The sequence below is a fragment of the Camelus dromedarius genome, chromosome 4 (genome assembly GCF_036321535.1).
Source record: "Camelus dromedarius isolate mCamDro1 chromosome 4, mCamDro1.pat, whole genome shotgun sequence".
NCBI classification, from domain to species: domain Eukaryota; kingdom Metazoa; phylum Chordata; class Mammalia; order Artiodactyla; family Camelidae; genus Camelus; species Camelus dromedarius.
The window spans coordinates 30,078,164-30,091,954 of record NC_087439.1 but is presented as its reverse complement, the minus strand read 5'-3'; the positions used below and the strand labels follow the sequence as shown (position 1 = coordinate 30,091,954).

General features: G+C 39.7%; 1 long non-coding RNA gene across 4 annotated transcripts in view; it reads right to left on the bottom strand.

The window, feature by feature from the left end:
* The window catches only part of LOC105094634 (uncharacterized), a 525,835-nt gene that overhangs the window by 117,330 nt on the left and 394,714 nt on the right, over positions 1-13,791 (bottom strand). For 3 of the 4 annotated variants that reach the window (XR_010380576.1, XR_010380574.1, XR_010380575.1), the window contains 3 exons: positions 8,509-8,680; positions 8,110-8,283; positions 5,561-5,653 (listed from right to left, as the gene is read on the bottom strand). This is a non-coding gene — a long non-coding RNA (uncharacterized LOC105094634). The remainder of the gene's footprint in view (positions 1-5,560; positions 5,654-8,109; positions 8,284-8,508; positions 8,681-13,791) is intronic. The other variant, XR_010380577.1, reaches the window with a different exon arrangement.

Here is a 13,791-nt window from a genome sequence, read left to right as displayed (position 1 = left end):
ATGGTTCTATGGAGGAAACTCTCAGGAAGGGGTGGGGAGAGAAGGAGAGGATCATAAAGCAGTTCTGACACATCCCCCAGGCAGCCAGACCCGCATGACAGTAGGGAGTGAATTGTACCCAGACAGAGCATCGTGTGCAGCTCAGTAGATAATAAGCAGACATCTTCACCACCATGTGCCTTTTCCTTACATTGACATCTTTGCCTTGTCTCTGTCCCCCAGAGTCTAATGATCTTCACAAAGCTTTACTATTTACCAAAATTGTTAACCCACTGGCCTGAGTCTCAGGCTGCGTGCTGTGTGGGAGAGAACCGACTGTGGAGAGTAAGAGAAATATATCCATCTTGAGGCTGACTGGGACCTTAGTTGGAGTTTCATTTTAGCTTCTATTTTCTTTCCATTACTTTACAAAAGCATTTAAGAGATGTAAATGTTTACCCCTTAACTCCCAAACTGAAAGAATCAGCACCAGGAATGGTTTCAATAGACTTCCACAGTGGGTTGAGGGTATCTTGTAAAATAGCTTGCTTAAGTTTGCAAAAGCTTTGAGGACAGGAATGAGGATAAAACACTAATATTTGTTCAGTCTTTTCACATATCCTCTGCTGAAACCACACGAGGGCCTGGGGGATTTCTTGGCAGAAGCAGTATCGCAAATGGTTGATTTATTGGCATCAAAGGCAGCGATATGAAACAGTCAGGGTCTGCACACTTTCTCCAGCATGAAGTCCAAACAGAGATCTGATTATGTCTGTTTATCTGAAATGTTTTACTAAGTAATTCATTACTCTGAGTTTATAAAGAAATGGGGTTTGGCTGGGGGGGTAGAACTATTTAGCAGAAGGGTGGAATATCAACCATGTAGAAGATAATCAGAAGACTGCCAGGGAGTACAAACCACCACAGGCAATATTAATTTTGTCTTCTGACTGTGCCATGAGTACAGGCTTTACAGAAGACAAAAGTCCTCAGGTGTACTGTGATTAGCTTAAACCTGTCTGTCTTCTGCACAGCCCCTCAGAGCCTGCTGGCCCTCAGCCCGTGTCTCTACAGTCCGAGTTTGAGATGTCTGCATCAAATTGGCTCAGTACCACCGAGTCTCCCGCACAGGTATGTTGATGTCACTATATTTGCGGCAGAACTCTCTTAAAAGGCATTAGGATGGAGAAAACCTAGTTTCCAATCCTAGCCCTGTCCTTTCCCAAACTTGAGACTTTGGACAAGTCCCTTAACTTCTTGGCAGCTTAATAGTTTTACAAGTAAAACAGAAGATCTCACAGGGCCGGGGTGAGGCTTAAAGGAGCCCATGTGGGAAGCCCTTGAAAATGGCAAAGTCTGTATGCTAGCTGGCCTCCCTCTTACCCACCTGCCCTCCTCTCCAGCCAATCTCAGCCACCACTTAGCAGCCTTGAGGGAACTAGTCTATGGCAAATCTAAACACCGCATTCTCCACGTAGCCTGCCCTGGAGTCAACAATTAAGATTTGTGGAGCTTTTTCATTATATTCCCCTTCTTTTCCAGAATCTTGGATTTCAGGAGAAAAATACCTAGACTAAGAGTTTAGCTGACAGACTGGAAATTAGAGCAGAAAAAGAGAATGTGAAAGAACCACACGAAAACATGCACATTTCTTTCAGGTGAAGTGGAATGTTTTCATGCATATTTTCCATGGATTCTCTTCTTTTTTATCTTTTACCTTTCTTCAAAAAAAATCGTTTCTAAAAATACTTAAAATGAGAGAGTGTAATGAATAAAGGTATGGAAAATAATATAAACATCTATGAAACCACCACACAGCTTAATACAAAGAGACGTCACCAGTATGTTTACGGCTCCCCTTGCAGTGTGTTTCTTCCTCGTCATAACCACTTTCTTCCCCTATTAGAGTTAACCACCGCCCTACATTTTACAGTAATCATTTTCCTGCTCTGCTTTATAGTTATATTACCCAGAGATGCATCTCCAAATAGTGTCATTTAGTTTTGAGGACTGTTTTCAGGATCTTCAGTAAGGGGCATGAATATTCACTGGAGAATAACATGTCATTTGTAAGTATACAGTGCATCTCATTTGTCATTATCCTGTTGATGGACATTTGGATTTTTTCCAGTTTGCGGCTATTAGGAACAACAATGTTTTAAAAAAGCTTCTGCACTTGTCCTCACGTGCAGGTTTCTCTGCATTGCAGCAAGTCACGCTCAGTCAGAGACTGTGCACATTTTCAGCTTTACAAGATAATCCCAGATTAATTTCCAAAAGAGCTGTAGCCATTGGTAATCTCACCAGCCTTTGTCTTTTCTCTCCATGCTATCACTTAGACTTTTGCTTTTACCTTAAGCTAGACTTATGACAAACTCTTGACTCTAATTCCAGTATCTTGTTTATCTGGCATAGATTTGGGGGCATGGTCTAAGTAAAATTGTCGGTGATCTGAGTGGGTTTACAGGACTGGCCTGTGTATTAGTTTCCTGGGGCCCTATAACAAATTATCAAAGATTAAATGGTTGAAAATAACAGGAATCTATTCCTTCACAGTTCTGGTGGCCAGAAGTCCAAACCCAGAAAAATGCTCCCTCTGAAGACTCTCAGGGAGAGTCTCTCCTTGCTTCTCCCCAGCTGCTGCTGTCTCTCGGCAATCGTTGGCTTCTCCAATCACCCCAATCTCTTGTCTTTCTCTCTGCAAGGCTCTTTTCCTGTGTCTCCTCTTATAAAAGTACCAATCGTTCAATTTTAGGTCTCACTCTAAGCCTAGGATGACTTAATCTCGAGATCCTTAACTAAATACAACTGCAAAGATCCAACTTTCAAATAAGATCACCTCTCCAGATATTGGGGGTAAGGATTTCAACATATCTTTTTGGAGGGTACAACTCAAACCACTATGGCCTACAACGAGGGAAGGACAGAGGAGAGGAGGGGGGAAATTATTAGTTTGTGAAACAATTACTGTATTTGCTATATAATTTTTGATTGCTTAAGATGTTAACATTTCCCACAGGAGAGCAGTTAAAGAGCTGCCCACTCAAAACAACACACCTGCTTTAAAATGTGTATATATCCTTTGATCCTATTAGGTTCCTTTTACAGACAGGCAAGTAGTTGAAAGAAGTAGGTCAGGGTTCTGGGGCACTCACATAGGGTACGTGTGCCTCATCTTTGCACCTGAGCCCTGTGGACCTCATGATCCAGACAACAGAGAGAGAATTCAGAAGTTGTCCAGAAAAGAGCCATTTTCCCAAGAGACACTCCGATTTTGTGTGAGTTGGAGCTCTAGTTTTAGTGTCATAAAAACAAAAGTTTTTAAAGGTGAAAACTCATCTTATCTGTGGTAATGCGTGTATAGTGGTTATTGGCAGGTTTTAACCAGCAATTCAATTTGTTTAATGGGTATAAGGCCATTCAGAATTTCTTTTTCTTTTTGTACTATTTTGGAAATTTTTGTTTTTAAAGTGATGCTACCTTTGGGTAAAAGTCTTCATTTATTTGGAGATGTGCCTGACTTTACTCTGATACTGAATGCTCTTTATAATGATCATAAACATTATTATCACTAAATATTAATATCTGATTAGGAATTCTCTTATATAGTTCAAATTTGCTTGTATAAAATAAAATACTTAGTGAACACAGCCACCAGATTTACATACTTCTGTGTACTTTTATACATATCTATACTTTTTCTGAGTGTTCAACTAAAGACATATATGAATAATCCCCAAATGTGAATTGACACAGCAGAAAAATCATGTGAAGAGGTTGACTAGAAAACTCAGTGCTATTTTATAACAGAGGTATTTATTAAGATGTGCATCAGTGGTCTAACCTTCATACACTTCTTCTCTTTTTTTTATATACTTCCTCTCTTAAAAAATGTTTCTTTTAATTTCCTTTTGAAGCTGACAGGTTTTATTTATATAACTGGTAGAGAAATTCAACTCTTATTCTCCATATGCAAGGAAGAGAGGAAGACATACATATTTTAATGAAATAGTTAACAGCATGCTTTTTTAATGCAGAAAAATACAAAGAAGAAAACAAGAGTTGGACTACAATTTTCCTGCTCAGATAACCTTGCTGAGATTTTTATTAAATGAAATTAATAATGTATTTGGCTAGAAAATCTAAAAAGGTACAAAGTAAAAAAATACAATATATTCTCTTTGCCTCAATCTCAATTCTCAAGCTTTCTCCAAAATGTCACTTATTTATGGGTTCTTATGTATCTTCCAGTGGGGAGGGCACTGCATACACTGCATCTCTCTCTTCCCTGTGTATTTTTATTCTTACTTTATAGCAAAAGGATAGTTAGTACTAGATATACTATGCCACTCTTTGCTTTCTTCACTTACATTATGAGATATTCCCATATAATTTCATACGAATCTGACTCATCCTTTTTAATGACTTTACATTGTTTTATGATGTCATCATCCTGTAATTTGCCTAACTCCTGTTGATGGACTGATTGTGCCCAGTTTTAGTCTTTTACAAGGGGAGCAGAGAGAGAGAGAGCGAGAGAGGCAAAGTACACGTTGCCTCTTATGACAACCTCAGAAGTCAGGCAGCATCATATCTACTACATTTTATTGGTCCAAGAATTTACAAAGATCCCTTCAAGGTCAAAAGGAGAAAACAAGAAGCGCACATCCTGATGGAGGAATGCTAACATTTCATCCTAAGAAAAGCACATGGAATGGGATGTAAATACATATTGATGCGACCACTTTTCGACAATACAGTCTGTTGTAAGATACGACTCCAGTTTCCGCACGCAGGCGTACACACGTGAACACACGCACAAACGGGCCCACAGGCCCTGATTATAATGGGATTGGGCCTAACTGGGGCTCATCAATTAAGATTTCAATTAGCAAAGGATTATGGGGGTCCTTCTGAAATGTTTGCCTATGGGGATGAGAATTGCTCTGTTCAACCGCTTACAAAGCATGCACTGAATTGCAGTCTGACACCCACTTGAAGGGTGTTTTAAAGAAAAAGGAGTCTAGGAGTCAAAATTGAAAGTGCAAATTGCAAATGCTTCCCTTCTAGAGTGATAGGGCTATAAATACCGAGGCTGTTTCTGTTAAACAACAAATGGAAATGCTCCAGAATCAATGAGAGGTGTTAGCACCAGGGAAAAACAGCATCTTAAATCCTTACGCTAACAATTAAATCAGACACTTTTGACACTTATCTGAGACACTCTTGGCAGTACTTTACCCTTCAGGGCATGATTCAAAAATTCACAGCAGGTGACAAGCAGATTTTGGAGGATCATTAGTTCGGCTTTCTCAGCACTTTCCCCAAACATATTCAATACATTTTGTTCAAACCAGTTTCATGATTTTTGAGCAAAGGCAACCGGTGGAAATGAGTGGGTTTCCAGAAATGGATGCCATGACCCCATGAAGCCAAAGAACTGACCTGCTCAGTAACAACCGAATATTAACAAGATCAGAAAAGAAGTGATTTATCCATGAGACCCCAAGGACAACAGTTACAGTCCTGTGAATCATGAGAAATCTGTCTGGGAGACCATGAAGCCTTAGAGATTACTTACCTCACCATATGTTGTGCTTCTTCAATTTGAGGAGGAAAATAGTTCTCCTGTGATCGTTGTAGCCACGCTGTCTTTCATAAGATATCGAAACTGCTAAACAAATAATAAAATGGAAAGAATATAACTTCAGAATTTTAAGAATCCCATTTCCCTAAGGTGTTCTAAATGTTTTAAGCCTGCTGGATTTAAGGTCCTAACTTGAGACTCTTAGAGCATTGTTCTGCCGTAACTGGACTGAGATGGGTTATGGGAGATACTGACACTGGGAGTAGCCACCACTCACAGCTTTCAAGAGGCACTGGTGCCAATTCCTGAGCAGAACAGCTGACAGTAGGGACAGCCAGTCTGACAGAGGCTATGTGTGATAGCACTAGAATGCAGGCTGTATCATCCCGACCTACCTACGAGCTATACAACTTTTATACCTAAACCCCTCTAAGCCTCAGTTTCAACATCAATAAAATGGGAATGATAGTACCTATCACATGTGTTCAGGACCTAGAAGTGTCAGCCCAGAGTAAGGAAGCAGTAACAGTTAGTGTTATTGGTGGTCTCCAGTTCTCTTTACCATTCCATTTGTAGTTACCTAGACAGAGTCCAAAGACTTACAGTGAGGGCTGGAGCCAACTCTAGAAATCCTACAACCTAAATGGCCATCAATAGATGACTGGATAAAGAAGCTGTGGTATATTTATATAATGGAATACTACTCAGCCATAATTAAATAATGCCATTTACAGCAACATGGATGGACAGATGGACCTGGAAAATGTCATTCTAAGTGAAGTAAGCCAGAAAGAGAAAGCAAAATACCATATGATACCACTTATATGTGGAATCTAAAAAAAAAAAAAAAAAAGACAAACAAACTTACTGACAAAACAGGAATAGACTCACAGACATAGAAAATAAACTTATGGTTACTTGGGGGGATGGGGTGGGAAGGGATAAATTGGGAGTTCTAGATTTGCAGATACTAACTAATATACATAAAATAAACAACAAATTTATACTGTATAGCACAGGGAACTATATTCAATATCTTGTAGTAACATGGTGAAAAACATGAAAACGAATATATGTATGAAAATGAATATATATATGACTGTGCTGTACACAAGAAATTGATACAACATTGTAAACTGACTATACTTCAATAAAAATACAAAAAAAAAAAAAAAGAAAAAGAAAGAAATCCTACAAAGTAACCCTGCTGGGAATCTGAGGGTGTGGCCCAGGGAAGTAGAGACCATGGTATAAATACTGTCTGGTGTGCAAATAAACTTAGCCACTTGTGCACCCTCCAAATGGCCACCCTTGTTCCAATCTATAAAAGACTGGCACCCAGGCTTGTCTCTGGGATTTTAGGAGGATGAGAGCAGATTGTGGTGCAGGACTCTGTGTTCTCAACTTCTACAGTCCACTGTGCTCGCTGTTAGGGTCAAGCGTGTGCTCTGTGACTTAGTGGTACACTTATCAGAAAGTTCGATTTGCTCCTGTGGGACCCTGAGGGAGGGCAAGAAGAGGGCAGGTCAGGGTGGCTTCCTATACCATCTAGGTGAGGGAAAGGGAAGGGCAAGTCCCAGACCCACAGCCACTGTTCTCCACACTCCCTTCTATGCCATTTAATTGTAGCTCTGACCTTTTTGGGGAAGGAGCAGTAAGAGCAGCACACCAGAGACTTTCCCCATGTCCACAGCAATAGTCTGAAAGGCAGGAGGAAAATTCTCCACTGTGAGTCTTCTCTCTTGGTCTTTGTCCTCTATGCTACCATCAGAACGGAAGCTCCAAATCTCCCAGTTTCAGTCCTGGAGTAAAAGCTAATTTTGGTGCTGGTAAAACATCCAGGATTCCTGGTTTTCTCTTTGGTTTTGAGGCCCATGGCTCTCTACTTTCATGACATCTCAGAAAGTTTTTGGTTTTGCTTTGTTTTCAGATTATCCAGAATTTTTGTTGACTTTATCAGGAAACTTATTAAAAACATTCAACATAGACAAAATGCAAGTCCCCTGTATTTACACTTTATCAGGATGTGAGTGTTCAGACATCTTGCAGTTGTTGAGATGGAATCCAGCTATTGCTCATGAAGCACCTGCTGGTTGTGCCACGGCTGTCCCCTGCCCTCTGTGTTCCCGACCTCCTTGTTTGGCCTCCTTCTCCGAGACTTGACAAGAGGGAGGCTGTTTTCATACTACTTTCCTGAAACAGGGAATAAGGGATGAGCTACATATACATGATGGGAGGTGCCTGGAAGAAGGCTGAGAGAACAACGCTCTAATCAGATGATCTCTGAATGACTCAAAACAGGCCATGAACTAATGCAATGGAACAGTGAAAACCGGGGTGAAGCAGAGCTTAGGAATGTCTCATTGTCTTCTTGTCCTCTTGAACAATGCTTTCTCTTTGGGCCACACAACTTTTCCATGTGCTAAGCATTACAGTCACACGTATTTGTAAGATGACACTGCACCACCCTTAGTTCCTTGTGTGAATGCTAATTCTACAGATTTATGGCTGAAGTTTCTAACAGAAAACTTCTGAACACTTACTTGTTTTTCAATATCTCATCAGCCCTTAGTGTAGGTGGCCTCCTTTATTTCCTTAATTTATGGTGCTGCAACAATCTCTTGTATCAGCCAGAATTTATTGAGCATAGTGTTTAAGAACACAGATGGTGCCTCAGATCTATGGTGAAATCCATCCTCATTTAAGAGCTGTGCGGCCTTGGGAGAAAAGCAAAACATACTTTCTTTATGTGTTAAATAGCAATAATTATGGAAAAATGCTTCAGATTTTGAAGATGCTAAATAAAATAATGTATATAAAACGTTTAGCTCATAACTTAATATGTAACAGGTCTTTGGTAAATTAAGAATGTTTCTATTATAAATCACTTCTTTTGGCTATATTGCTGTAACAGTATATCAAATGTTTGCCAATGCTTTTACCTTAACTATTCTTCACCAGTCTTGAGTGCAAAAGAATCTGTGTTTCCCATGGAATTCAGGACAGTGATTCAGGAACCAGGTGATACCAGCTCCAGAGGGACAAAGATTTCATCTGTCTCATTCTCCTTTGCAACTCTGACCCTGCCGTACTGTTCAAGGTAGACACTCACATCTGTTGAATTAATGAATAAACGAATGAGTTACAGAGGGTCCAAAAATATGAATGGACCATGACATTACACATAAAATATCAGAAAAATCAGGAATGATGGTTTTTTACTGTGGGTGACCAAACTCTATTCCAAAAATACATTCACTTTTTTAAAGAATTTTACACAACAGAACATTAATTTAGTCTAATAGTTATCACTTCTTAGAATTTAAAGTACTAAATGTATACAATGTTATAACAGAGAAAATATTTCCTTCTAGTAGTCAATAATCACTCACTTCTCACTTGAATTATTCTTTGCAATATTCTTTGTTGAGAAAATTTTGAGTGTGTAGTTTTAATTTTAATCTATATGGTAGCAAACATCTATGATATCTTGAAATGGACAAATGAACGTGAATGGAAGTCTTTTTACTCTTCTGATAATATGAAATGTTAGCTCCAGATTCAGACAGCAAGGACATTTAACCATATGATTTCTACTTATATTTCTAAATTTTGTTTTCTGCCTTATAGGGGTGAGTTTTCCAGGACTATAAATTACCATTTTCTGTTATGAATTCGATTCATTATCCATATTAGTAAAATTCTTTAATCACAAAATCTATGTGACATTTAAAATTTTAAAAGCTAGCGGAGGAAACAGCATGACATGAGTCGGTTGTAGTTAGACAGGCAATTGTTCTATGGAGAACAATCTTACAAGCAAAAAATAGCCATAAAATGACATAATAGGTCAGAGATGCATCTCATTTCCTCTCTGTGTGGGGAACCACCAAAGGAAGTCTTTAATACAATGGAAAATAGAATTTTTTTTCAATTCATGAAAACAGTAAGTAATGGGGCTTGAAGATTGGAATGAATACTGGAAAATCCTGGTTTGCTTTTTGTTTTCCAACTGTGAAGTGCTGGAGAATTCAAGGAATATCCAAGAAAGCTTTAACATGTTGGGGGGGTGAGCCTGGAAAGAGATCTTGTTTACTGAGCATGAACCAGGTGTCAGACAGCACCACCTGGCTTCGTAGTCACTTCTTCTGCCTAAGTAAGTCTCACAAGGTAGCTGTACAATTTATTGTAAGATCCTGAGGTCCGGGACCAGGTTTTACTGCACTTTGTACCCCCACACAGAGCCTGGCAAATGATTATAAAAATATTTGTGTACTGGGGAGGGTACAGCTCAAGTGGCAGAGTGCATGCTTAGCATACACAAGGTCCTGGGTTCAATCCCCAGTACCTCCTCTAAAAATAAAGAAATAAACCTAATAACCTCTCCCTAACAAAAAATTTTTTAAAAAAGTTAAGAAAATACTCATGTACTAAATGTTAGTTCCAAATTGGGACGGCAAAGACATAGCCACAGATTTCCATCAAATGCAATTAACAGAGAGAAGGAACAAGATGGTCTCAGGTGATCCACTCACCCTTCCTTTTCAGTAGAAATCAAAGTAAGTGATGACACAGACAAATTTATAAACTGCTTCTTTTTCCCCTCTTGTAAAACATAAGTCCCTGAGAATGATAATTAGAGAAAAACTTGCTATTGAGCTAACTGTTTTAATCTGCACTGAATAACAATATCTCACATTTAGCTAACATTTACTAAGTGCCTGCTTATTTAACAAATATTGTTTTAAGTGCTTTACAGGAATTAACTCATTTAACCTCAAGAGAACCTCCTTCTTATTAGAAAGGTTCCATGGTTATTCTTACTTGACAGACCAGAAAACCAAGGTAGGGACAGGCGCCTGAGTTTGCCCACAGCTAGGAGTTAGGAAGGGGCTGAGTCTTGATTCAGCCTTCAGGAGTCTGGTTTCCAGCTCACTTGCTGCTCAGCACCCCCCAACGCTGCACTGGTTTCTGCTCGGCGGCTAAACCTTAGCATGGTCATCTTTCTCCAGGAGCTATTTAGCATATAGATGCTGACTAGCCCTTTAACTTTGTCATCTTTTTAGCATGGCAATCATGCACGCTTAGCACTGAGGATCTACGTTGTTTTGCCCTTGTTCTCTACAAGAGTCTGGACTGACTTTTTAAAGCACGCACACGACGTGGTTGTGCCTGAGCAATGGCAGCCACGTTCGTGCTACAGGGCCATGTGGCTCTTGTGTCTCTTCCTGTTGAATCTGTGCCCTCTGGTCTTTCTGTATTTTCTATCAGTCATTTTTGGTTTGCTTGCCTGGGTATCTTGCCCAGTACCTGTGCCTACTAAATCAAACTTGCTTTTGACAGGTAATTTGTATAGTTTTTTGGGATGTAGGAATCTCAAAAATGTTTTTGTATCTCCAGTGACTTTGTGTGAACTGGATGATGATGGGCCAGAAAATTATTCCCCTAGCCTTACAGAAATCACTACATGGCTGGCACCATGATTGCGGTGGCGGCAGTTTAAATGCTGTGTTTGACTCGTATGCAGTTTGCCAGACTGAAATAATTGTAATAACCTTCAGATCTGACGTGTACCCTGTCTGGTGGGTGGCAGATCCCTTTCTAAACATGTTTCCTCATGGAGCAAGTTCCTTCCAGGGTTTATATTTCTTAACTACCTTTTTTTTTTCTCAGTTTTTCTTTTCTTTTTTTCTTTCTTTTTTTGGTTGGGGGAGGCAATTAGGTTTATTTATTTATTTATTTTTTTAATGGAGGTACTGGGTATTGAAGCTAGGACCTTGTGCATGCTAAGCATGCACTCTACCATTGAGCTATACCCTGCCTTCCTTAACTACTCTTTATAGTAAACATCATCCCATAATGGTTACATTTGCTTGTTAGCAGTAAAAGGTGTGTGTGTGAGTAAATACAAAAGTACTTATTTACTTCATATCTGTTTTCACTGTATCATCTAAGATTCACTCATCCTGCAAGGATCAGTGATGCAGAGTAATATATAATCAAAATACTAAATAATTTTGTTAATTTCAGGGGGAAATGCCTGATTTATCTGATTCATTCACATGGTCATTTAAAAAATTTTAATTATCTGGATAATTTCAGTTCCCCATGTTACAACTCTGAGTTCAGAAAAAGAAAGTGTGAATTTGGGAGATATAGGTGCAGATATGTTGCCAGTGATTGATAACTAGCAAGTATTTAACAAAGTCAACATGGTGACTTACCATATTCTTTCAGTCTTAAAAAATGCTTAAGAAAATAAGCATTATTTTTTCCAAAATTTTGGAAAGCATAGGTGTTATGATGTCTGGCCTGTATGGGATCTAACCACTTCAAAATCATGCACACAAACAGCTGTACTATGGTTTTGTGACAGGTTTTGAAAAATAATAAAATCTAGGCCAATCATAATTCTAACAAATGATCCTTATGTTTATTTTCTCTGCTGTCAAAATTTCAGAGATGTTACATAAAGTGAAAACTGGACAGGGCTTCTGGTTACCATCAGACCTTTGGAATTTCAATAGAAACCAGAAACTGTGTAAAAAAAAACTTCTTAATATTTTATGACCATGTTTAACGTCTCACAATTTTTTTTTTCAGAAGGTGTGTTTATTATTTCCTATCTGACTTTCCTCAGAATGTAGCAGTAAAATTCTGAAAATGAGAAGAGTCCATAATATTTAGCCCAGGTCTCTCCTCTGAGTTCCAGATGCACAAATACAGCTGCCCTCGTGCTGTGAGCCTGTGGGTAACGCTTACAGGTTGCAGTGCCCGCAAACCACAACAGGTCTCTTGCTTCCTCCCCCAATTTCCACTGAAACCTGCTCTGACTCTCGGCCTCCCCAACTGAGAAAAGGACACTGCTATCCACACAGCTGCCATGCCAGAAGCCTTATTTACACGTTTGTGTCCAAGTATATAGTCTACCGAGCGCAAAGAGCATAAAATGTCTGCGTTTGAAGCATTTGGTTCAAGAAATCTCTACTTATAAATATACTCATGGTCCTTTTCAAGATACCAGAAGGTTCCTTTGGGACCCTGAGGAGTCAGTGATTTCTAAACCTTCATCAAGTCCCAACTCCTCCTCCTCTATAATTTTTCTTGAGTCTTTTCACCGGCCTCCACCTCCACCGTTCTCACCATGGTCATCAATCACCTGGCTGACTCCAGTAACTTTTCTGCCTACTTTTGCGTTTGCCAATTCTTTACCTCCACAGATGATCTTTAAGAAACCACAGCCCTGATCACTTCACTCCCCTTCTTCGTTCCCTTCCCTTTACACTTAGAATAAAATGGAAACTCATTACTGGGGCTTACAGTGAAAGCCCTTAAAGAGTGGAGGTCGCTTGTAACCCTTCCAGCCTCTGCTTCACGATAACCCAGGCAACCCTCAGTCCTGCTCTGCTCCCTCACTTATGACATCCCTCCCCCCTCACCTCCATTCCCTCCCCCACCATTTCTTTAAAAGCCCTTAAGGCCTTTTGCTTATGCTGTTCCTTTGGTATAAATGCTTTTCCACCTCTTCCCTCCTCACTCCCACCCCACACTCACACCCAGGCCTATACATCCTCTTCACGTGGCCAGTTCATTCTCATCCTTCCTTCTCAATCAAATTAAATACTTCCTGGTGATGAAGCTTTTTCCTGTCTCCAGTCTAAAGGGCAGCTCCCCAGTTACTCTGAGAATTGTGCCCTTTTCTTTTACAAGAGTTACAATTTATAGATTAAGCATTGCATCTAGTTGTGTATTGCCTAACTCCTCTGCCAACTGAGGCTCTATTAGGGAAGGACCAGGGATGTTATTTCATTCCTTCCTCCCTCCCTAACAGCTAACAATGCACCTAACATGCAATAAGTACTTGGTAAATAATTGCTGAATGAATGAGTAAGTCAATGAATGTGTACTTGTCTCTGAGAACAATGCAAAAGGGAAGAACTGAGAGAAAACAGAGGGTGGTTTGGACAATCCCTCTGGGGAGAAGTTAAACCTGAGAAAGAGGCTGTTTTGTTCTCAACTGAATGCATTTCAGAAATGGATCTGGAAAGGTCCCCTGTTTCTCTGAGCCAAGTATCACTCTGAGAAATGTCTTCCCAGGATATCCCTGGAGAAGAATTCAGCTGGCAAAAGTCAGTTTCTCTCCTGGTTGACTCACATGTCCTTTGACCCCACAGTCCATCTTATTCCACAGGGTCTGGCACCAACTGGGGGGAGAATGTTATAGA